The sequence below is a fragment of the Toxorhynchites rutilus genome, chromosome 3, assembly GCF_029784135.1.
Source record: "Toxorhynchites rutilus septentrionalis strain SRP chromosome 3, ASM2978413v1, whole genome shotgun sequence".
NCBI lineage: Eukaryota > Metazoa > Arthropoda > Insecta > Diptera > Culicidae > Toxorhynchites > Toxorhynchites rutilus.
In genome coordinates, this window is record NC_073746.1 from 304,547,356 (window position 1) to 304,571,497 (window position 24,142).

General features: G+C 38.0%; 2 protein-coding genes across 5 annotated transcripts in view; both read left to right on the plus strand.

Moving 5' to 3' along the window:
* Positions 1-24,142, plus strand: part of LOC129776980 (V-type proton ATPase subunit e 2-like) — a 176,322-nt gene that overhangs the window by 27,671 nt on the left and 124,509 nt on the right. The gene's annotated exons all lie outside the window — the stretch shown is intronic.
* Positions 7,350-24,142, plus strand: part of LOC129776976 (protein phosphatase 1 regulatory subunit 3A) — an 82,893-nt gene continuing 66,100 nt past the window's right edge. For all 4 annotated transcript variants that reach the window (XM_055782975.1, XM_055782979.1, XM_055782976.1 and 1 more), the window contains exon 1: positions 7,350-8,360. The gene's annotated coding sequence lies outside the window, so the exon portion shown is untranslated. The remainder of the gene's footprint in view (positions 8,361-24,142) is intronic.

Genomic DNA, 24,142 nt, shown 5'->3' on the forward strand with positions numbered 1-24,142 from the left:
ACGCTAACCATACAACCACTGGCGCCGTCATCTACGCATCTATCACACTGAAGAAAATTATACTTTTTGGGAATAAACAATAGGATAACTGTGAAATGTCAAGCATTATCCAAACGCGCTAAATCCCACGTTTTGATTGGTCCAATTTGTGCTCCTCAAATTATACAGCCCAGAACAGGCAACTAGAATGACAGTGGAATACAATTTGACTACATCAATACTATTGCGAAAACAAACGTAACTGTCCACCGTGCGTTTCATTGTCAATGCACTGGAGGCATGCAGAGAAACGAAACATTGCATCGTAAGCCCCACCGCTTTGTGATCCTATAGCCAGTGAAACCGAATGAATTTCGGAACTGCTTTCCGAAACAATTATTCATTTTCTAACCGCGATGCAGACTAAATACACTAAAACCACCAGTTTTGATGGTCCAATATTTCGATCAGCAGCAGCACCACCAATACTGTCAGATGCGGAACAATTTCATACTGCCTTTGGTAAACTGATAGAGAATTATTTACTTACCTAAACGAATATAGCTGCCATACGTCGACACTGTATTAGATTTATAACATATTACATATTAGATATTGTAAAGTTGTTTTCCATTCATAATTTTCGTGTTGAAAGTATGTTCAGTCACATTTTGTAAAACATCAAATAAAGTTTTTCTGTGTTGAGTTTGTTGAGGTAAACACTTTCAAAATGCCAAAGAAAAGGCAATATTCTGAAGAAAGCCTAAATTATGAATGGATCAATATGATGACAGTAAACACAAACAATGGTAGGTATGGATGCTACCACTACGCCAGATCGCCTCCACACTATGGGATTGTAATGTATAGCATATCGAACAAATCTTTGAGAATTCCGATTCGATTGATATGCAAATCGCCAAAATCTGCTCGCAGCAAAAATATTTATTAACGTTAACTTTATTTCATAAAAACGTGACCTGTTTTCTGATTTGGCATCCTCAATGAATAAAAGAAAAAAGAAGAAAAAAGTGCGGGCATTCAAAATGGGAGATGCAATTGAACAAAATTAATAAAGAAACTTATCACTAATAAGTAGTCATTTAACGTTTCAAGAGAATATGATAAAAAAGGGGTATTTTTTATTAGCAGTGTTGTGTGTGAAATTTGTTCGAATACGCGCTTCATATACAGTGCTGGATACAATAAATAATACATTGGTATACCGTTCTGAATCATATTTCGGACACTTTGTTCTAATATCTTGGAATGCTTAATGCACTGAAGATATAACTATCAAATTAATATCACAATTGGTTCTTTAGAGTAATCCCTTGGTTTTACTATCATTTCACATGAGAACTACATTTGAATTATAACATTATCGGCAGCAATCTTACAACACTACTCAGAGTTTTGTTGTAACTCTGTCAGTTTAGATATGCTCTATTGGAGTAGTAATACTTTTTTTTTTTTTTATCTTCGCTTGTTTTACGTCGGCATATTTCCGCCACTTTAGTGCCAATCACCGACATCAGGGAGGCGACTCCACCTGTTCCTACCTATCAGACTCAACAACTCATGAGCCGGGCCAACTTCTTTTACTTCCCGTCCGAAGGAAGACGTAACCAGAGATTTTTCGCCTCAGAAAATCCCAACGACGCCAGCTGGGATTGAACCCAGGCCGATCGGATTGTGAAGCTGTTACGCTAACCACACAACCACTGGCGCCGTCATAGTAGTAATACTTTGTTTGCTTATGTTATTCAACGAAACAAGCTATAAGTGTGAGGGTGCAAGTGTAGTGCAGAAAAAATCATGAGTGTTGCCCGAAGTGCGGCTGCAGTGATATTTGTTTTCTGAGGTGATATTATCACCATTACGTCATTGTCGAACATGTTTCCCATTCACTTTCGAATATCGCACAGTTTGCTCGCGTTAGATTTACCATGATGGCACAAGAAAATGTTATTAAATGAAATCTGATGACAAACTGCAACTGTTTTCAAGAAGTTTACAACAGGAATAGAAAAGTGTTTATTTGGCAAAGCGCTGGCCGTGATAAAGAGCGAGATTGTGAAGTGTATGTGGTGATCACAAGCCACACCCGTTCCCTTCGCGTGTAACATTATAACGTGCCAACATCCTTTGTTTTCATGTGTGTGTTTATATATTTTTTATTCTCAATGAAGAGCGTGCAGTGTGTGCAGTAATGATAATATTGAAAGAGAAAAGATCGTACACAAAAACATAGCTAGTTACTAGTTTCCGGAATTTTCATTGTGTTACATCAAAACATTGCTTTTGTAGGTTTTTATATGTGAAAAACTTATCTTAAATTTATTCGTATAGTGTGGTTCATCGCTTATTTTTTAACGCAAATTACAAATCGTGAATCGTTAACTGTTAGTCGTGCATCAAAATGTGAATCGTGTAGTTTTTTTTAAATACTTGAGAATCTGTGGCTTGATGAAATCTCGAAAAATATTGTCACTAAGTTATATTGTACAATTTTTTTTCAGTTGCCTTCGCGACTGAAGTTGAACAAAAATACGCGCGGGTTCGATTAGTTTCGTAAGAGTTCCGTCGGTTACCTTCTCAGGTTTCCCTAAAATAACACTCCAACGTGGAGTTTGATAAAGAATACCGAGATGTAAAACGTAATTTATCAGTTCTGGAGAAGTTTTCTCGGTTACCTTTTCAGGTTTCACAAAAATAACTTTGCTGTCGCGTTTGGAGTTCAATGAAAAGTACACAATAGAATAATAGAATGTATAGCCGCTTCAACTAATTTTGGAGGTTTTGCTTCCTAAGTTACTTAAAGATAATTCCGGACGCTTGTTGTGACACGTTAGATTATTGGAATTTCGTTTCGTCGATAGTTCGCGTTTACATAATCACATCACTTACCGCAGTGAATCCTGATTCTTACCTCTCCCCATTAACAAATATCCCTTCCATGATAAAAGCTAGAGAACCACGCTATAGAGGCGACCCTTCTGGCCTTCGGTCGGCGAATATCATACTAACATTCCTTCCCTTCCCTTGGTGACTGTAAGGACGTGGCCGGCGTCGTTATTGACCATTTAAAGCTCGAATCACCGAAAATTACACAATGAGAATTATTTGCTAGACCCAAGCGTCATTTTGTGTGTTCTTTGTGCAATTTGGTTGGTTCAGGTCGATCACGGAGAGCAACTACGAATTGTACAGTCTACCCAAGCTCAAGAAATCTTACAACACTACTCATTATCGTTTGTGTTTGACGTTTCCTCAGCGTGAGCACGTAGAATTTACCCACTCATAAATATTTAAATTTCTCCCGTGTTTAATCAGTTCTCATCATCGTTAACAGTTCACTATGATTGCTTGGTAAGTGTTTTGCATTGACTATAAAATATAATCAAGTGTAATGTAATTTTCGTCCAAAAAATTACAAAATAAAGTGTCCGAAATTTGAATTCAATTTGTCCGAAATTTGATTTAGTGTCCGAAGTTTGATTCTTATTCGCTTCATTTGAAAAACATTTTATTTGATGATTTTTTTATGTTTTCAATCAAATAGATACCAAAGTAGAAAGCTTAAAAGTATATTGAACTAATTTATTAAAAATATCAACACAATAATAGCTGTTCATAAAGTTCAGATCTGTTTTCTGCATCATATGCCTTAAGCGTCCGAGATATGATTCAGAACGGTACATGGAGAAAATCTAGTATTATTGTGTCCAAGACAAAACCTAAATACGATCATCATAGTTAGTATTAAAATTATTATGCTCATCAAAGCAGATATATACGTGGACAAAATGAATAATACACTAAGGCATTTATGTCTTGGGGCAATATTAGCTTTGTCAGCTCTAATGTTTGGCAACCCTCAAACGTTGTTTGGTTCTAAATGTCACAACCGAAAGCACTTTATGAAGATTCCCTCAATTTAAAGTTTGTATCGGTAACTCGGTAAAGGTCACTCGGTAAAGGTCGCATTACAAAATTGCATTTTATTCAAATACTAACATTTTAAAATACACAAACCAAGCACTAAAGCGGCCCTTACATGATCAGTAGCGTTGACATTATCATTAATGACAATACTAGCAAGATTCATTCCATTCCGCATTATTATTATTCTTCAACCCTACACAATCATTTTTATTATTTGAAGGAATGCAGTGAGTCTAGTCACCTGCATAGTCATATTTTTTTATCTGTATTATAGTGATTTTCAACTCATTTGGCTGGTTCGTCACTTTTTACTTTCATTTTTGGAAGAATGTCGGGAGTGAGAATTGAACTCGTGACCTTTAGCGTGAGAGGCATGGATGTTACCACTACGCCAGATCGCCTCACTGCATAGTCATAGTCGTAAGAGAAATAAACACATTTTCCAAATGAAAATATCTGAGTAAAAATATATATTTTATCCAAAATATATATTTTTACTCAGGCTCATATGGCGTCAGCCTAACGGGGCCGGGAGTTCAATATTTCGACAATGTTTGCTTACAACTATGTTAGTAATATGTAACCGATTACTCGAGGTTAGTATTACAAGTGTTCTCATAATTGGTATGTTGCAGTCTTCGATGCTCTGTACGTGTGCCCGACACGGGATACTTCCTATTGGGATGCAGCTGACCATTAATCAGCAACGCCCCCCTAGTCTGTACCCCATATCTAGCGTGGTGCGTCTTTCTCGACTCGAGGAATCCAGGATAGAATGGTCACTAGCCGGTGCAATCATCAGCTCGTGTAGAGTTGTCATGAGCGGTACAACCTTTGGCTCTTGTTGAATAATCAGTGGACTGCACAACCTTCGGCCCGTGCATCTGTAAAGAGTGTGTGTATGTATTGCCGCGACTAAGTAAAAGTTTATCGATCGGATAGGAGGGATATGAAACAGGGACACAACGCAGGAAACATCATTAAACGTTGACATCGGCGTTTCTGAGGAACAGGTATAGAGGAAGCAGAAGATCAGGATCCCGGCTACCTAAGATATCCCTGACAGGGATATTCGATTGTCTGCCTTGTGCTCTCAGTGCTCTCAGTGCTCTAGACAGCTGAGAGCGAGCAGCATGGAACCGGATACACGACCAGACAACGTGCTCGATATCGTGGTAGTCATCGCCACAATCACAAAGATTGTTTGCTGCGAGCCCAATGCGATAGAGATGGGCGTTTAGGTTGTAGTGATTGGACATAATCCGAGATATCACGCGAATGAAATCACGACCTACATTCAATCCCTTGAACCATGCACTCGTCGAGACCTTTGGGATAATCGTGTGTAACCAACGACCGAACTCATCACCACTCCACGTGCGCTGCCAACTTACGAGCGTATACTGACGAGGAATGTGGAAAAATTCATTATAAGCAATTTGCCTTTCAAAAAGTGTGCCTTCTAAAGCTCCCACCTTAGCTAGCGAGTCCGCTTTCTCATTCCCCGGAATCGAGCAATGAGAGGGAACCCATGTTAAGGTAATCTTGAATAATTTTTCGACCAAAACACTCAATAGTTGTCTTATTCTTGTTAGGAAATAAGATGAGCGTTTATCAAATTTCATTGAGCGGATTGCCTCTATTGAGCTGAGACTGCCTGAAAAAATAAAGTCTCAACCGATCGAATGTTATTGTATCCCCATCAATATTCAAGTTATTTTCAAGGTTTTTTTTCAAGGTTTTCTGCAAACAATGAAAAAATTTTGAACGAAATTTGTTCCTTATAATGGTTACTAATTATAATTTCAATAATTCGATCTGTTCTTATAATGTCTTTTGGTGATGAAGGTTCAAAACAATAGTTATGAGCATTCAATAAAACATTTTGAAATTCTTTTCACTGATCTAGCAATTTAAACTGTATTTTTTCATAGTAATCTTAATATCTTATGCTTGATTCATTACCATCCTATACCTTGGTAGATGTCGACACCATATCTTACCCGTATGCTCCACCCACGTATATGGGCAATAGATGTCGACACTGTATCGTCGCCTTCGCGAATTAACTTTTTAAGCTTCTTGTTCCATCGTTGTGAAGTGAAAATGATAACGGATTTTCAGGTGGAATGAAGAAACTTTTAAAATCCAAAAATATATATGAAAAAGATTTTCTCCGCGTCAAATAAGTTGTTTCATGTGATAGGGTAACAGGTTTTTCCGCAAATGGTAAGAAAATCTTGAATTAGAATAATATCTGGTAGTAAATTCTTTTTAAAATAATGATTTTAATAGAGATTTCAAAAAAAAAACTATGGAAATTGATTAAGTAAGGTTCAGTGCTGCGTCTTGTATTCATTCAAGTAACAGTAAGTAATAACTTTCATTCAAATTTCAAGATTTTAAAATTGCAAGATTTTAAATTGCCTCACAAACATAGATTTTAACTCAAGACGTCGCACAATAACCTAGACACCTCGAATGATAAATTCCCCGCCCAATTACATTAATGATGGAGCGAGATCAGAAAATCCGGATTTGCATCATCATTGCCCGTCATATCAATTTTGTCAACCTTACACGATCATTGTTATTGTCATTCTGATGAAGTAATGTCAATATTATTTATCGTGTAAGAGACCCTTAATTGAGATATAAATTAACATTTTTCACATTACTGTGCGGTAACTAAATTCAACTCAATGTTCGAGTTTCAGGTTGCAAAACAGCAAAAGCAAAACTTCAAATTGAATATTTTATTTTTATTTTATTCTATTAATCATTGCGATGTAAGGTGAAAGATATGACACCTATTAGTTAACGCGCGCCATGTTAAAGTGCAAATGCAGTCCATTCAAAGTAGGCGTAGTTAGCGAACGACTACTGTATTTGCAGATTTTGGCTACTGAAAAATAAAGTGTTCTGTCCCTTCCCCTACCACAGCAAATGCGTGAACAAGTATCCAAAATAAAAAAAAATCGAAAAACAAACACATAAGAGAGATAGGTGTTACTGCGTACTCTTTATATTGATTCTAAACCAGAAGGAAGTGACATCCGCTTAAAGAGCTCGAAATCCGGAATACAGTAATCAGGAGCGAACAACACTTTTTTAAAGATAAGAGAGAAATGTGCATTTCGTTCATTACTTCTACCCAAAAGGACAACAAAAAATCTTATTTTGGTTTCGATTTTCCCATTTCCTATACGATGGGTCGCTATCGGGAGTAAGTAAGAGAGCACATCAGCATCCTCTGCATGCTGACCTAACGCACACCCTCGCATTTTTGCTCTTGCGCTAGCCATTGTTTACAAAAAGCGAGCGAGCGATGTGAGGAGAGCGAAGTGATCGGTTTGCTCTCAAGAGAATCGTAGCGGGTTCCACGAACGCTCGTCACAAACCCGGTGAGTTTGAATATATTACCGGTCGAATGCGAACGAGGAGCAACCAGTCTTCGATAAACGGTCGAAGCGTTAGGACGTATTTTTCTCTTCTGTTCCAAATTTTCCTTTACACACATCAATAAGATTAAACATCCAGCCTGCAGTAGTTGAGAAGGCAAACCAAATCACAATCATTCGCTGGTGATAACCAGTTGGCAGCATTTCAATTGGAAGGAATAAAAACGGCCCAAAGCAGACAGAGGCTACCTCTGCGGTCCAGTGCAGCATCCCTTCACTCGTTCGGTCCATAACAGGAGCGCGATTTCGGGATAAAAAAGCTGCCACAGTCCGCGAGTGTAACGAAAACATATAGTCCTATTCGCAATAAAAACTACGTGTAGCGCAGCCGGTCAGATAAGAGAATCAGAGAGCGGAGAAAATACGTCCATTGTGCAATACCCTAAGTACCACCCAGTCCCAGTCAATTGGCAGTGGCACTTGTGTCAAAAAAGTAGTGTTAACTGTAGCCAATAGTCTCAGTGTAAAGAAATCGGTAACTTTAAAGTCCTATACGTGTGTGTCTAAAGTGTGTTTACGGGATATATTAAGTTTTGTGTAAAGTGTACAGTTGAAAAAAGTTTGTAGAAACAAAAGTTGTAATGATTAAGTGGTCAAAAACTAAAATCTGCAAGTCAAAGTGTTGGTTCTGGTTGTCTAATTGTACATAAAAAAAAGGTCACTGAGAGTACTGTCTATAAATACTCCTTCTAGAGGCGAGAAGAGTGAAGATATTTCTGCGTGTTTGTCTTTCTCTTGTGAAATTCCGTCGCCGGCTTCGAAATTGAAAATCGCAACTGCAAGATCGAACACATACGGGACATTGGTTCACTGCACGAAAAGGATTTTTGCCAATTTGTTGTTTGTAAATATCAGGAGCGTGTGAAACAAGCTCCATCAACCACAGGGAGTAGTAGAACCGACGAACAGACAGCTATCTGATTCTTGTCGGTTGGAAAGCGGGATCCAAGAAGAGGTCTATCCGAATTTGAGGTAAGTCGTGCTGCGTTACATATCGATTGTCTGTACCATTGCGAACATTGCAGTCTTCGATTGCAGTAGATCGCAAAGTTTATCTACAAATGCCGAACATGTGTTTGCATACGACGGTGTGCTGTTGAATACCAAATTACCAACAGAGCAGGGTTCCAGATCGGTGGACGTGTAGGGCACGGGAAAGCCATCGTGGAACATTTTTTCGAGTGGGTGAACTGCATCGCACATGCTCCTATGCTGTGACTGCACTCTTAGAAACCGTGGGTGAAGAAAATAGAGAAAACATGCAACCGAATTCCATGCACTGTTCCTAATCTCTCGAACCCGCACGCCGTAAGCCTGTTAGGTGGAATTGGTTCCATTTATTAAAGCATTAGTTGTGGCGATTGGACGGTTCGTGGATATATTGCTGCGATCGGGGTAAATGCCCCGACATTCTCGACATGTTATGTTCCACTGCGAGGGAGAGACAGGGGAATGTTCGATTGTGATTAATGGGTCTTACCTGGATGTGATTTTTCCATTTACCGGTCGAGCAGCGCTCTGTCAGTTCGGCCCAGAAGCGACACTTCAACCGGTGTGGATTCGAATGTGCTTGGAGCACATTCCGGTGCTCGGAACCGGGAAGCACACATCTGGTCCACTTGAAACACAGCTTCAAATGGAGAAATCTGATCATAAGGGTGCGCACTCTGCACTACGATCAGAGAGCGAAATCCGTCTATCCATACTTTAACTTCATCTTAACATTATACCAGGCGTATATGGCGGGTGGATTGTGCGATGTAAATTCCACCACCAAATGACTCTTTTGAGCAGTTCGAAATTTAGATCGTGTGACTATACAGAGGATGGATAATTCTGGATAATAGAACTGGTTCGTCTAGTCAGCCCCCGGAGCGGAGTTCGAATAAGTTGCAATGCGGGTCGCTTGTGCTATCGTCCAATGACTTTTCGGACCGTTCAGATTCCGGTTTGAGTGGATCGAATAAAATTCTCATTTCAAAATTCAAAGCCGAGATTGATTATATTCCCGGAAACCCACATATCATACAAATGTTTCAGGAGCATAGAAAGCAACTTCTGAAATAAAACCCAAACAACAAACAAATAGAAACCACCGGGGGAAATATGGGTATGATTATAATTCTAAACTACCTGGATTGTGCTTTCCCATATCGGGTGTTTCATTCATACGCAGGCAAAGGAAATACTCGCAGTCGGGAATTTAAATGACTGTCGCCTGGGTCGATTCGAGACATAGAAATGAAGGCGAAATTATGCTTTCAGAAATGGAATCGATCAACTCCAACAGACAACCTTGATGGCACTTACGATTGACTCGATTGGCAGCCATTTTCGACATTTTATTTTCATTCGGTGTAATGGCGACACGTTCAGCTTGATCGTCACAAAAAATATTTTTAGAAATAAATCATCTGAACAAACTTCAATAGAATGAATACTTGTGAGCGTATTGAAAAATTGCTCAAAATGATTAGAAAAACTTTCATAGCAATTTCGATTCCGTTCCGAACTTAGTGGTTACCCTAAATGCCATTTCTCATGAACAACTTTAGAAGAGACTATTTTTCTTTAAGAGCCGAATACCGAATTAACAGATTAGCAGAGTCCCAGAAATTGAAATTGACGACTTTCGTTCGTCAAAATCGCTTGTAAATTGTTCGACTACACAGAAAACAAGATTACAATACATACAGTTCGAGCAATATACAGCGCGGACTCGATTATATACAGTTTCGAATTTATTTTTACTGTATGTAATCGAATCTTGTATATAATCAAGTCAAAAAAAATTTTTTTAATCGTTTTTTATGCATATATTTTTCGTTTTTTGAATATAAAAGAAGAATTTAATTTCTGATTCATTCCCTTAAAGTCATAAAATACCTTATACCTTTCTCTGTTGCCTCAAACTGGCTTTATATTAAAAAATACGGAAGACGATCCTGTTGCTTCCATTTGAAGGATGAGAAAGCTTAGTACAGGATATTGTTGTGAAATATCTAAATTAGTGGATTTAAATAACATTTTAGAAGTGAAAAACTTCAAAGTTAGTAATTTTTAATTTGTTATTATTAATTTTATACTTAAAATTTATATTGAACTTCATTGTTTCTATCAACCAAATTAAAGCTTTCTAATCGCTCTACAATTTGTTCTTCGACACTCAACTTCTATCTGTCTTAATTCCGCTGCAATATCGATATAAACAATTCGTGGTGAAAATTCAAGCAAAACCTTCAAAAATCACGATTTTTACCCCACTGTGCATATAATAGCCACTTAAATTTCACCCTTACGTTCAAAGGTAACATTTTTTCTTGAAATAAGTCATATTTGAAAAATATTTTTTTTTCAAACTGTATATAATAGATTCCAAAATTGTATATAATCGAGTCTACAGGTCGGACTATCGATTTTTTTTATAAAAAAAAATATTGATTTGAAGCAGAACCCCTACTGCTTATTCAAAGTACGATCAATCGGAAGCTACAAATTTGACCCATTTTTTGGGCAATGCAGTAATACCACGCTGATATAAGTTTGATTGTTTTGAGGTTTCCGGTTATAGAGCCAATTTCTGATTCCTTTACGAGATCGGAACCGCTCTTCAGAAAAAGACGACGCCATGAATTGGATAGTAATCTAAGAGAGCAATGCCTGAGGAATATGGCGAACGAGGTGGAATTCAATTTCAATTCACTCTTTCTATATAATTCTTGATAAATCCATTAACACATGGTCTGGCGTTGTAGTGCTATAAAATAATCTTGTCGTGTCTAATCTCCCACTCCGGTCGTTTTTCTTTCAAAGTTTGGGCGATAAAAATATTGGTTATTTACGCTTCATCCAAATAAACTGTTCCAAGTCCTGAACCTGAAGTACACGCCTTTCAAGTACATGTGTTCCCAATCTAAACAAAATTCCAATAGTACAACATTCGCCACATATTATAAAATCGTAATCGTAAATCGTATACATATACATAATTCTGTGTGGAAAACAATGTACAAATTGTTATCTTTCGTCTCATCGTTTCGAACGACATTACCTTACCTTCTCACTTTTCTCGATGAATTTATTACGTCCAGCGATCGATTCATCATTTTTCCGTGCCTCTAGGTGTGAATAGACTACATTTTTTGTTGGAAGATATGAAATGTTTTTCAAAATCTCATAATTGAAGAAATTTCTGAATACTTCCCCTTTCCAAAGTTATCCATTTCTGGAACACATTGAACAAATGAGAAGGATGAGAGTGGTTTAACAAAGAGTATCGTTATTTCCAAAGCGAATTCATTTTTCGCCCGATTTAACACGGATGCCACGACGAAGACAGAGGAACATATAAAAAATAAACATTCAATGAAAACCAATATGATGTTGAAAATGGCATGAATTATCTCTAAATAAAACAAACAATCGAAGCAAAAGTATTCACACACTCAAATAGCGTTCATTGAGTTAATAACCTCCAAAATATGACAGAATGAAGGAAAAAAACCAAAAAAATAATTTTAATAGTTGTTGAAAAAAAGATTATAAATGTTGATAAAAGAAAATAAAATAGATCAATACATTCCAATTTTTAAACCAAATCTAAAATAAATAAAATATTGCAAAAAAGCATTTGTATTGCTTTTTGTTAATCTTTTTCTAGCCTTAAGATTAACAAAATAATCTTAAGACTAGATTTTTGAACCATTTTATTTCACGAAAATTAAGTTATTGAACAATGGTTGAGCATAACAGAAAAAACAGAAACAAACAAAGACATACACACATAGAGCATCAAATGAGATAAAAATAATTAAAGGAATAAATTTTAAATATATTGAAATTTATTTTTTTCAAGAAATAGAATTATAAATGGGAAAAATAATCATTTTTTTTCCAAAATATATATTTTATTAAGGCACATGTGGCGTTAGCCTGACGGGGCCGGGAGTCCAATATTTTGACAATTTTTGTCTTACGACTATGTTAGTAATATGTACCCGATTACTCGCGGTTGGCTCGAGGTTAGTATTACAAGTGTTCTCATAATTGGTATGTTGCAGTCTTCGATGCTCTGTACGTGTGCCCGACACGGGATACTTCCTATTGGGATGCAGCTGACCATTAATCAGCAACGCCCCCCTAGTCTGTACCCCATATCTAGCGTGGTGCGTCTTTCTCGCCTCGAGGAATCCAGGATAGAATGGTCACTAGCCGGTGCAATCATCAGCTCGTGTAGAGTTGTCACGAGCGGTACAACCTTTGGCTCTTGTTGAATAATCAGTGGACTGCACAACCTTCGGCCCGTGCATCTGTAAAGAGTGTGTGTATGTATTGCCGCGACTAAGTAAAAGTTTATCGATCGGATAGGAGGGATATGAAACAGGGACACAACGAAGGAAACATCATTAAACGTTGACATCGGCGTTTCTGAGGAACAGGTATAGATGAAGCAGAAGATCAGGATCACGGCTACCTAAGATATCCCGGACGGGGATTGTCTGCCTTGTGCTCTCAGTGCTCTAGAGAGCTGAGAGCGAGCAGCATGGAACCGGATACACGACCAGACAACATGCTCGATGTCGTGGTAGCCATCGCCACAATCACAAAGATTGTTTGCTGCGAGCCCAATGCGATAGAGATGCGCGTTTAGGTTGTAGTGATTGGACATAAGCCGAGATATCACGCGAATGAAATCACGACCTACATTCAATCCCTTGAACCATGCACTCGTCGAGACCTTTGGGATAATCGTGTGTAACCAACGACCGAACTCATCACCACTCCACATGCGCTGCCAACTTACGAGCGTATACTGATGAGGAATGTGGAAAAATTCATTATAAGCAATTTGCCTTTCAAAAAGTGTGCCTTCTAAAGCGCCCACCTTAGCTAGCGAGTCCGCTTTCTCATTCCCCGGAATCGAGCAATGAGAGGGAACCCATGCTAAGGTAATCTTGAATAATTTTTCGACCAAAACACTCAATAGTTGTCTTATTCTTGTTAGGAAATAAGATGAGCATTTATCAACTTTCATTGAGCGGATTGCCTCTATTGAGCTGAGACTGTCTAAAAAAATAAAATAGTGGTCGATGGGCAATGTTTCAATGATCCCTAATGCGTAATATATCGCACCCAGTTCAGCGACATACACGGAACAAGGATCTTTGAGTTTGAAAGAGGCACTGGAATTTTCATTGAAGATGCCGAAGCCAGTGGACCCGTTTATGAATGAACCGTCAGTAAAGAACATTTTATCAGATCCAACTTTCCCATATTCTGCCGAAAATATCGGCGGAATAGAATCGGAGCGTAGGTGATCTGGGATACCATGGATTTTTTGTCGCATGGACAGATAAAAAATGACAGAGGAATTGCAGAAGTATGGGAAGCAAACTTGGTTGGAGATGCCTGGTGAAGGGTGCACGTCGTGGGTAAGGTACTCATGGTATAAAGACATAAAACTTGACTGAGGAGTCAGTTGGAATAGATTTTCGAAGTTATCAATCACCAATGGATTCATGATCTTGCAACGGATGAGAAATCTGTAGGATAGTTCTGTGAACCGAAGAGTAAGCGGGGGTACTCCTGCCAAAACTTCGAGACTCATCGTATGTGTCGAATGCAAACACCCCATGGCTATACGCAAGCAACGATATTGTATTCTCTCCAGCGTGAGAATATGAATCATGGCAGCTGATCGGAAGCAAAAACTGCCATATTCTAACACTGATAATATCGTTGTTTTGTACAACTGAATGAGGTCTCCTGGATGGGCACCCCACCATGTTCCGGTAATTGTTTGGAGAAAATTGATTCTTTGCTGGCATTTCTGTTTCAAATACGCAATGTGTCTCCCCCAGGTACACTTAGAATCAAAATATACACCCAGGTATTTGAAAAACATAGAGTGTTGGATCGTTTTGCCGGATAGGTGAAGCTGGAATTGGGCGGGTTCGTGCTTCCTAGAAAAAACCACCATTTCAGTTTTCTCCGTAGAGAATTCGATACCCAGCTTGAATAGACTACATTTTTTGTTGGAAGATATGAAATGTTTTTCGAAATGTTTTTCAAAATCTCATAATTGAAGAAATTTCTGAATACTTCCCCTTTCCAAAGTTATCCATTTCTGGAACACATTGAACAAATGAGAAGGATGAGAGTGGTTTAACAAAGAGTATCGTTATTTCCAAAGCGAATTCATTTTTCGCCCGATTTAACACGGATGCCACGACGAAGACAGAGGAACATATAAAAAATAAACATTCAATGAAAACCAATATGATGTTGAAAATGGCATGAATTATCTCTAAATAAAACAAACAATCGAAGCAAAAGTATTCACACACTCAAATAGCGTTCATTGAGTTAATAACCTCCAAAATATGACAGAATGAAGGAAAAAAACCAAAAAAATAATTTTAATAGTTTTTGAAAAAAAGATTATAAATGTTGATAAAAGAAAATAAAATAGATCAATAAATTTCAATTTTTAAACCAAATCTAAAAGAAATAAAATATTGCAAAAAAGCATTTGTATTGCTTTTTGTTAATCTTTTTCTAGCCTTAAGATTAACAAAATAATCTTAAGACTAGATTTTTGAACCATTTTATTTCACGAAAATTAAGTTATTGAACAATGGTTGAGCATAACAGAAAAAACAGAAACAAACAAAGACATATACACATAGAGCATCAAATGAGATAAAAATAATTAAAGGAATAAATTTTAAATATATTGAAATTTATTTTTTTACAAGAAATAGAATTATAAATGGGAAAAATAATCATTTTTTTTTCCAAAATATATATTTTATTAAGGCACATGTGGCGTTAGCCTGACGGGGCCGGGAGTTCAATATTTTGACAATTTTTGTCTTACAACTATGTTAGTAATATGTAACCGATTACTCGCGGTTGGCTCGAGGTTAGTATTACAAGTGTTCTCATAATTGGTATGTTGCAGTCTTCGATGCTCTGTACGTGTGGCCGACACGGGATACTTCCTATTGAGATGCAGCCGACCATTAATCAGCAACGCCCCCCTAGTCTGTACCCCATATCTAGCGTGGTGCGTCTTTCTCGACTCGAGGAATCCAGGATAGAATGGTCACTAGCCGGTGCAATCATCAGCTCGTGTAGAGTTGTCACGAGCGGTACAACCTTTGGCTCTTGTTGAATAATCAGTGGACTGCACAACCTTCGGCCCGTGCATCTGTAAAGAGTGTGTGTATGTATTGCCGCGACTAAGTAAAAGTTTATCGATCGGATAGGAGGGATATGAAACAGGGACACAACGAAGGAAACATCATTAAACGTTGACATCGGCGTTTCTGAGGAACAGGTATAGATGAAGCAGAAGATCAGGATCACGGCTACCTAAGATATCCCGGACGGGGATTGTCTGCCTTGTGCTCTCAGTGCTCTAGAGAGCTGAGAGCGAGCAGCATGGAACCGGATACACGACCAGACAACATGCTCGATGTCGTGGTAGCCATCGCCACAATCACAAAGATTGTTTGCTGCGAGCCCAATGCGATAGAGATGCGCGTTTAGGTTGTAGTGATTGGACATAAGCCGAGATATCACGCGAATGAAATCACGACCTACATTCAATCCCTTGAACCATGCACTCGTCGAGACCTTTGGGATAATCGTGTGTAACCAACGACCGAACTCATCACCACTCCACATGCGCTGCCAACTTACGAGCGTATACTGATGAGGAATGTGGAAAAATTCATTATAAGCAATTTGCCTTTCAAAAAGTGTGCCTTCTAAAGCGCCCACCTTAGCTAGCGAGTCCGCTTTCTCATTCCCCGGAATCGAGCAATGAGAGGGAACCCATGCTAAGGTAATCTTGAATAATTTTTCGACCAAAACACTCAATAGTTGTCTTATTCTTGTTAGGAAATAAGATGAGCATTTATCAACTTTCATTGAGCGGATTGCCTCTATTGAGCTGAGACTGTCTAAAAAAATAAAATAGTGGTCGATGGGCAATGTTTCAATGATCCCTAATGCGTAATATATCGCACCCAGTTCAGCGACATACACGGAACAAGGATCTTTGAGTTGGAAAGAGGCACTGGAATTTTCATTGAAGATGCCGAAGCCAGTGGACCCGTTTATGAATGAACCGTCAGTAAAGAACATTTTATCAGATCCAACTTTCCCATATTCTGCCGAAAATATCGGCGGAATAGAATCGGAGCGTAGGTGATCTGGGATTCCATGGATTTTTTGTCGCATGGACAGATAAAAAATGACAGAGGAATTGCAGAAGTATGGGAAGCAAACTTGGTTGGAGATGCCTGGTGAAGGGTGCACGTCGTGGGTAAGGTACTCATGGTATAAAGACATAAAACTTGACTGAGGAGTCAGTTGGAATAGATTTTCGAAGTTATCAATCACCAATGGATTCATGATCTTGCAACGGATGAGAAATCTGTAGGATAGTTCTGTGAACCGAAGAGTAAGCGGGGGTACTCCTGCCAAAACTTCGAGACTCATCGTATGTGTCGAATGCAAACACCCCATGGCTATACGCAAGCAACGATATTGTATTCTCTCCAGCGTGAGAATATGAATCCTGGCAGCTGATCGGAAGCAAAAACTGCCATATTCCAACACTGATAATATCGTTGTTTTGTACAACTGAATGAGGTCTCCTGGATGGGCACCCCACCATGTTCCGGTAATTGTTTGGAGAAAATTGATTCTTTGCTGGCATTTCTGTTTCAAATACGCAATGTGTCTCCCCCAGGTACACTTAGAATCAAAATATACACCCAGGTATTTGAAAAACATAGAGTGTTGGATCGTTTTGCCGGATAGGTGAAGCTGGAATTGGGCGGGTTCGTGCTTCCTAGAAAAAACGACCATTTCAGTTTTCTCCGTAGAGAATTCGATACCCAGCTTGAGGGCCCACGTGAACAGATTGTTCAGGGTATCTTGCAACGACTTTTGCAGTCTGCAAGTTGTCTCAGCGTGCAGTCTCTAGTTAGACAATCATCCATATCATTGACGTAAAAACTGTACAAGAGGGGGGATAAGGAGATATAAGAGGGGGGGAAAAAATCATGATTGAGTATAGCAGTAAAGTCTCGGTTGGCTAAACATGGTGAACGCAGGAGGTAGCGTCTAATACACGTCGCTTGATCATTACTTTGAATATTATTTTTGATTCTATAGAACATTTGAGGAACAACGCTTTAGTACTAAAGTTTGTGTGATTCTTAAAAGAATAAACGGCTTTGTAGAAGCCCTTGAAGATAGCTGATTTATAATTCATTCTTGCCCTCGTTAGAACAATAAACTATATACACTGTGAACGTTCTTCTTCTTTGTATTACAGTTGTAACAACTATCTCGATGGTCTTTTTCGCAGTTGACAAACACTCGGACACATACGATTAGATATTTGTTGCATCACCACCATTATTCCACATTTCTTGCCCACTTCAATCTATCTTTGTCAACGCATTAAACAACAACAATGTTGGCGTGTGATGCAAAAACACACAAGCATCCTCCACCAGATGGCACGAAAATCAACGGGCAAATAATTCATCGTTAATTAGTTTGCTAACAGGTGGAGCTTAAGGTGAAGGTGGAAGCTAGCCACAAATGGCTGCCACAATGGCGCTCATTTCTTTCATCTCCCTCCCTCACCTCTCGCCCGAAAATCAATAATTTTGCGAAACAGTGTGAAGAAAATGATCGTTTTCGCACACTTCCCATCAAGTAACATCAACCAAACTCTAATCGATTACTCACAAGATATTAAATTTTCATCTGCTTTCGCACCGTATAGTGAAGAACGTCGGAAAACTCGAGCAAGTGCTCTGAAAGTTAAATTTTCGTTTTTCAATCTTCTGCAATGGTTTTGTTTGTATTGGTGGAAGCATCGTTATTTTTTCGACACTGATGCCAAACAACATCATCGAAACAGCTATAAAAACCACCCAATAAAATGTTATTCCGGAGTCATAGCGTCCCATGTCATGAAAATCAATAGAATAAAATTGTGTTGATATCAATACAATTATTATTTTTACGTTTAATGGGACTATAATGTAAGTTTTAGCAACTTTAACATTGGGTAAGAAAATTGTATTGCAGATCTCGGAACACTGCCACGGCTGCCTATGCTTTCAAAAACAGTAAACGGAAAAGTATTAAATTCAATCTAAATGCCTCGGCCAACGAAGAGAAGGGTTAAGGCTTTCCAACGTGAATATGTGAAAACAATACGATCAACGAAGGAAAATATTAAGGAATTATCAACATCGAGTTACTATGCGGAAGAACTTGTTAATACCAAAAGTGCCCCTATTCGCATGTGTTATAAATTTGCTCATGTTACGCTCGCGTATAATCAGAATCATATACAAATGCACCTTCTATATATATTTATATTTGCAATTGTTCATCGGAACATATCGTTCATACATTTTACTTTAGTATTGAATTGTTATTTGTTTTTTTTTTCAAATGAATTCAAAGACTCGTGTCAATGAAGCGCCACACAGTGTGATAAGTGAATTGATCTATTTACGTGTGCTTTGCTCTTCTCTCACAAACACTATTACCCCATTTTTACACGAGGGTTTACCTATACTACTACAATGGCTAGCTTCCACCTTCACCTTAAACTGCAATATGTTCCTCTATCTCCTTTCCCCGTAAAACGCATACAGTGATTTGTCGCCCTAACTGAAAAACTTAATCCCAAGTCGAAAGATGGTTAGGTCCCAGTTATCAGAGGTGAGAGTTCAAAGTAGGAATTCAATGGAAAAAGATACAGGGAAAATGTGACTTAACAACTAAATACACAACGAAAGATTCTAAAGAGTGTCGGGAGAACAAGATACAATCAAAATAAACAAACATACGAGTGAAAATTTGATTTTTTTTTTTAAATTGACACACGCAACTACCGCAAGAACTTCAGAAAAAAATACTCTGATTATGCTCGAACTTCGAAAATTCATTCTTCTTTGTTAGGATGGTCTGAGAATTCAGCTTTTTGTCGATTTTACCATTTTGTAAAATTCGGTACATTTGAAACGCTGGACCAATCTTCGAACTCTTACCAACGATTAAAAGGTGAACGATTCTAAGTGAACTTTCTAAGAAAAAAATATTGCCATTCTCTCCGAACGTCTAATTTTAGGCGAAACATTTTGAAAATGAAGTTTTTTTTATGAATTGAAAGGTTTCGAACTAACCCTGATTATATCATTTTAGAAAATCAGAGATTTTTGGACATAGTTTATCAAAATTTAAAGAATTTTTGTTTGTTTTAATGTATAATATTGTTCCCATTCTCATTATGATTTATTTATAATCGCCTGACTGATTTTTGACCTTTTTACAACGAATGAAGGATATATGAATGAACTTCCTAGGAAAAACATTGAGCTGCTGCCCAAGTGGTTTTTGAGGGTTCGATACAAAAGAGCTTTTTATGTGATTTTTGAGAATGAGATTTTTTTAAACTGTATCTATCAAGCGGTTCAAAGTTTACTTTTTTTAAACGATTGATTGTTCGTCTTGATTTAAAATCGTCTTCAACACTGAAAATCTTTTTCGTTTCAAAGTAAATAAAAGGTAGTTTCAGTTCGTCAAATCGAATTTTAGAATAAAGTCTGCAGAATTTTACTACAGGTCGGACTCGATTATATACAATTTTGGACTCGATTATATACAGTTTGGAAAAAAACTATTTTTTTATATTTCAAATAGGAATGTAATTTTGAAGATTTTGCTTGAATTTTCACCAGGAATTGTTTATATCGATATTGCATTCAAATTAAGAAAGATAGAAGTTGGGTATCAAAGAACAATTTGTAGAGCGGTCAAAGAGTTTCAATTTAATTGTTAGAAACAATGTAGTTTGAAATAAATTTTTAGGATAAAATTAATAATAACACATTAAAAATTATTAACTTTAAAAATTTTCCACTTCCAAAATGTTATTAAAATCCACTAATTTAATTGTTCCACTACTATATCCTGTACTAAATTTTCTCATCTTTCAAATGAAAGTATCAGAATCGTCTTCCGTAGGGTACTTTTTAATGTAGAGCATGTTTGAGGCAACAGAGTCCGAAACAAAGAAAAAAGTTCTATAACTCTGTCATTGTTGAAATTCGAACATATGCGTAGAAGGATTTTTTTCATCAAATATGATCGTCTATAACCTCCTGAGAGATTCTGGATAAATTATTTTTTTTCATGTGAGAAATGAGTTTTCTGACTTTAAGGGGATAAATCAAAAATCAAATTCCTCTTTTATTTTCAGAAAACGAAAAATAATGCAAAAAATAAAAATAAAAACATTTTTTGACTCGATTATATATAGGATTCGATTATTATATCGATTAGTGAAAAGAAATCAAAAACTTTATATAATCGAGTCCGCGCTGTATCACAATCACTATCTCTAAGAACTAATAATCATCAGACCGGTAAAAAACTTATGAGATTCTGAAAGATAAAAGATTTATATTTTTTGTGCGAACATTTGATATGTATTGACTAAACATGTGATGTTTGTTGCCTTCTTTCTTTCTGTTTGAATGTACAGAACAATCCTTGCTCTTTATATCTACTCAATTCTACAATACATGGGGTTAATCAATCATGTCTCTCATTTTAATTCGAAGAAAGGTTCACTAGACATTGAGATTCGTTAGAAGAAGTGTGGACTGATACATTGTTGAATAAAGTATAAGATTAGTATAGTTTCTTGATGTGGTGACTGGGAGCAGACATACGACTGGAATAGTTAAAAATATCTGGTGGCTGAGAGTAGTCATACAAGCGCACCTGTGGAACAAAAACCCAAATCCACCTAACTGCCTCCGATTCCGTGATCAATGAGTAGTCATCTTTGGTACCTATCTTTGGAACAACAGAACGTGCACGAATTTGGCCATTAGAATTTGCTTCAACCTCTCGTTTGATTGCTTGCTTGCTCGATCAGAACGAAATCCTGCTCGCAGACGGATTCTTCGTACGGTACTGCTAGTGCACCGTATTTTGTTGCTTCTTCATCATCTGACAGTATTGTACAAATAATGATTCAATTGGAATCATCACTGTTAGCGAACTGTAGTTTTAAATGGTTAGGAATGTAGATCTCTAAACAAAATCCATTCATGACTTGATTGAACAGCAATGTTTATGGCTGGAGCGTGAGCAATAGTAGAGCAATCCGATCAATTTCGATCACAAAAACTACTGTTTGATTCACTTTTTCAGTATCCTAACTGAATAATGATCCAATCCTGTTGCTACAGAACAGAGCAAGCAATTACATCCGCTCCGAAGTGAACCCATGTCTCAGACATGCGATACTAGTTTATGCTCTGTCAATTGAGTCCGTACTTCATGGTGCTTGTGCGTGGGTGGGTTTTCCTGGGGCTCAATGTTCGTATCAAGATCTGCTCCGCCTTCATAACACCCAAGAAGGCGTACGGCGGAGTAGCATAGACAACGATTTTCCTAGACGCATTTTATGCTAATTTCATCCGCCGAACGGAAACCCATAGCTCGCATTGTGCCGCAATGAGCGAAGTGGTGTGCCTCCAGGATGCGATAAATTGTCTGTTAGGCGCATTCAATTTGTTTCCAATCGAAATCTGGCGTGGAGGCGCTGGAGGCTCACTCTACATGCACCAACCATTGATCGTTGCAGTGTCACAGATAGACAGCACCATAATTCCTGGAAATCTCGTATTTTGATTAATAAGAATAAAACCCTCGTAAACAATTACTTAATTTAGGAGATAGTGGAGCGTGCCATGATTCGTGATTCCTATGTGCAGGCGCGTAAAAACATCACGCGACTTCCGAAAGCTATGAAATCGAATTTATTGACCGCACTTCGGCGATAAGCCTCATTTCTCCGCCTCCAAAAAAAGTGGCTCTCAAAAACATCCCAAAATAAGGAACGAACCGCGAGGACATTTTAAAGTCAATCGGCACTTATCGCACCTCACGCAGTGTAGTTGTTTTGCTCTGAACCGCCGGGACCCTGGCTGTGGCCATTGTTTTTGGTGTTTATATTAATGATTCGCAAAACAAGTCGTTAACGGGTGAATTATCTGCATACGGTGCAATGAACATCCCATCTCATTCTCTCTCACACAAACACAACTCCGTATCGGAACAGAATTTGGAAACAAACGGCGCTAGATCCGGAACTCTGCCGCCCATTGGCTGCATCCCGCGCTCGGGGATAAGGTGTTACTATTTACATGTACTCTCGCCCCGGCGCTCTATCATCTGACGGTTGATAATGAGGTCAGTGGTTCGGTAGATGACTTATTGGAGGGGATGATGCTGGCTGGTTAAACTAGGTCCGATTGAAATTTTCCATCTCAGTTAGATTTGAGCTGAGTAATCAACACCCAACCCAAATTGAATTGTTTGCCCATCGAGGAACGGTGTCTGCGTTTCAGTTTGTGAACAATTTTCGGCTATTATTAGAATAACTTTTGGGAGACGGGTGCATCGGGTGTTTAAAATAAAGATCCCATCACGCTGCGTAGGAAATATTTTGACTGCCAACACAGAACGTGTGAACTTGAACTTGAGCGAGAAATTGGCAATGTTTGGCAATGCCAGGGATGATGCATTCCGGCTTAGCTAAATGCCAGAAACTGTGACGTCAAAATATTGAATGTAACTTCCTGGGATGTGGAATTACATAATCGAGGACAATAATCGTCCACGTCGACGGGTGATTTACATCACACGTTGGGAAGGTGAATTGGGTGCGAACCATTTCTAACCAGCAGCACTTGTCTGGCTTCCATGAACTTTTGTTATAGTCGGAATTCTTTTGCCTTTATGCTTATCCATTGCTCGGGAAATACTTGCTGGGCCAAATTTAAGGGACTACTGACAAAAAAAAGTCGATCAGTTGTCCGGATTTCGTTGCTTTACAATATGGATTTCATTTATGTTTCTTAATCCAGCAGGATTAGTTTCACCTCAACAGATTTTTTCGATTTTTTGATGCATGTTGAAATTGTCCGGTTTGTTCGATGAATAAAACATAATTTTCCGGGGAACCTCAAAATATTTTCATTAGAACTACACACCCATCTTTCCTATTGTAACCAAAAGGTGATAATCTGACGGGACCAGGTCTTGGGAATACGGCGGGTTCGGTAACGTTTCTCAGTTCAAAGTTTTTATTGCGTCCTTCACGGATTAAGCGATGTGCGTCGGTGCGTTGTCATGCTATAATGTAAAAAAAACAACCGTACAAGAAATTGAAATTGGTGTGGCTACATTGCTTTCCGTTCCTTCGTACGAACACGCCCGTTTCGAGTGAACAGAATGGTTTGTTTTTTGTCAGTAATCGTACAATCAAATTTGTGTATTGACTCGGACCCAATGTAATCGTAGTCTGAAGCAGTTGAACATTTAATTCTGGATATTTCTGGATATTTCCCCATTTTTTCTATTACTTTTGTTCTGTCGGAGTTGTATATTTTGTAGCGACACGTTCAAGCGAATTCTACGTATGCTAAAAAATATAATGCAGTTAGACAAAGATCATCTTCTTTGATAGCGCAGTCTAAGTAGAGCTATACAAAACAAATTATGGTCGAATAAATGTTTTCACCAAACCTTGGAGTTGGATAAACGTTTTCTAATTGACTTCGAACTGCATTTAACGAATAATATTGGTTATAGCTTGATTATTTTTCCTAATTTGCATGAATAAGGGTTGA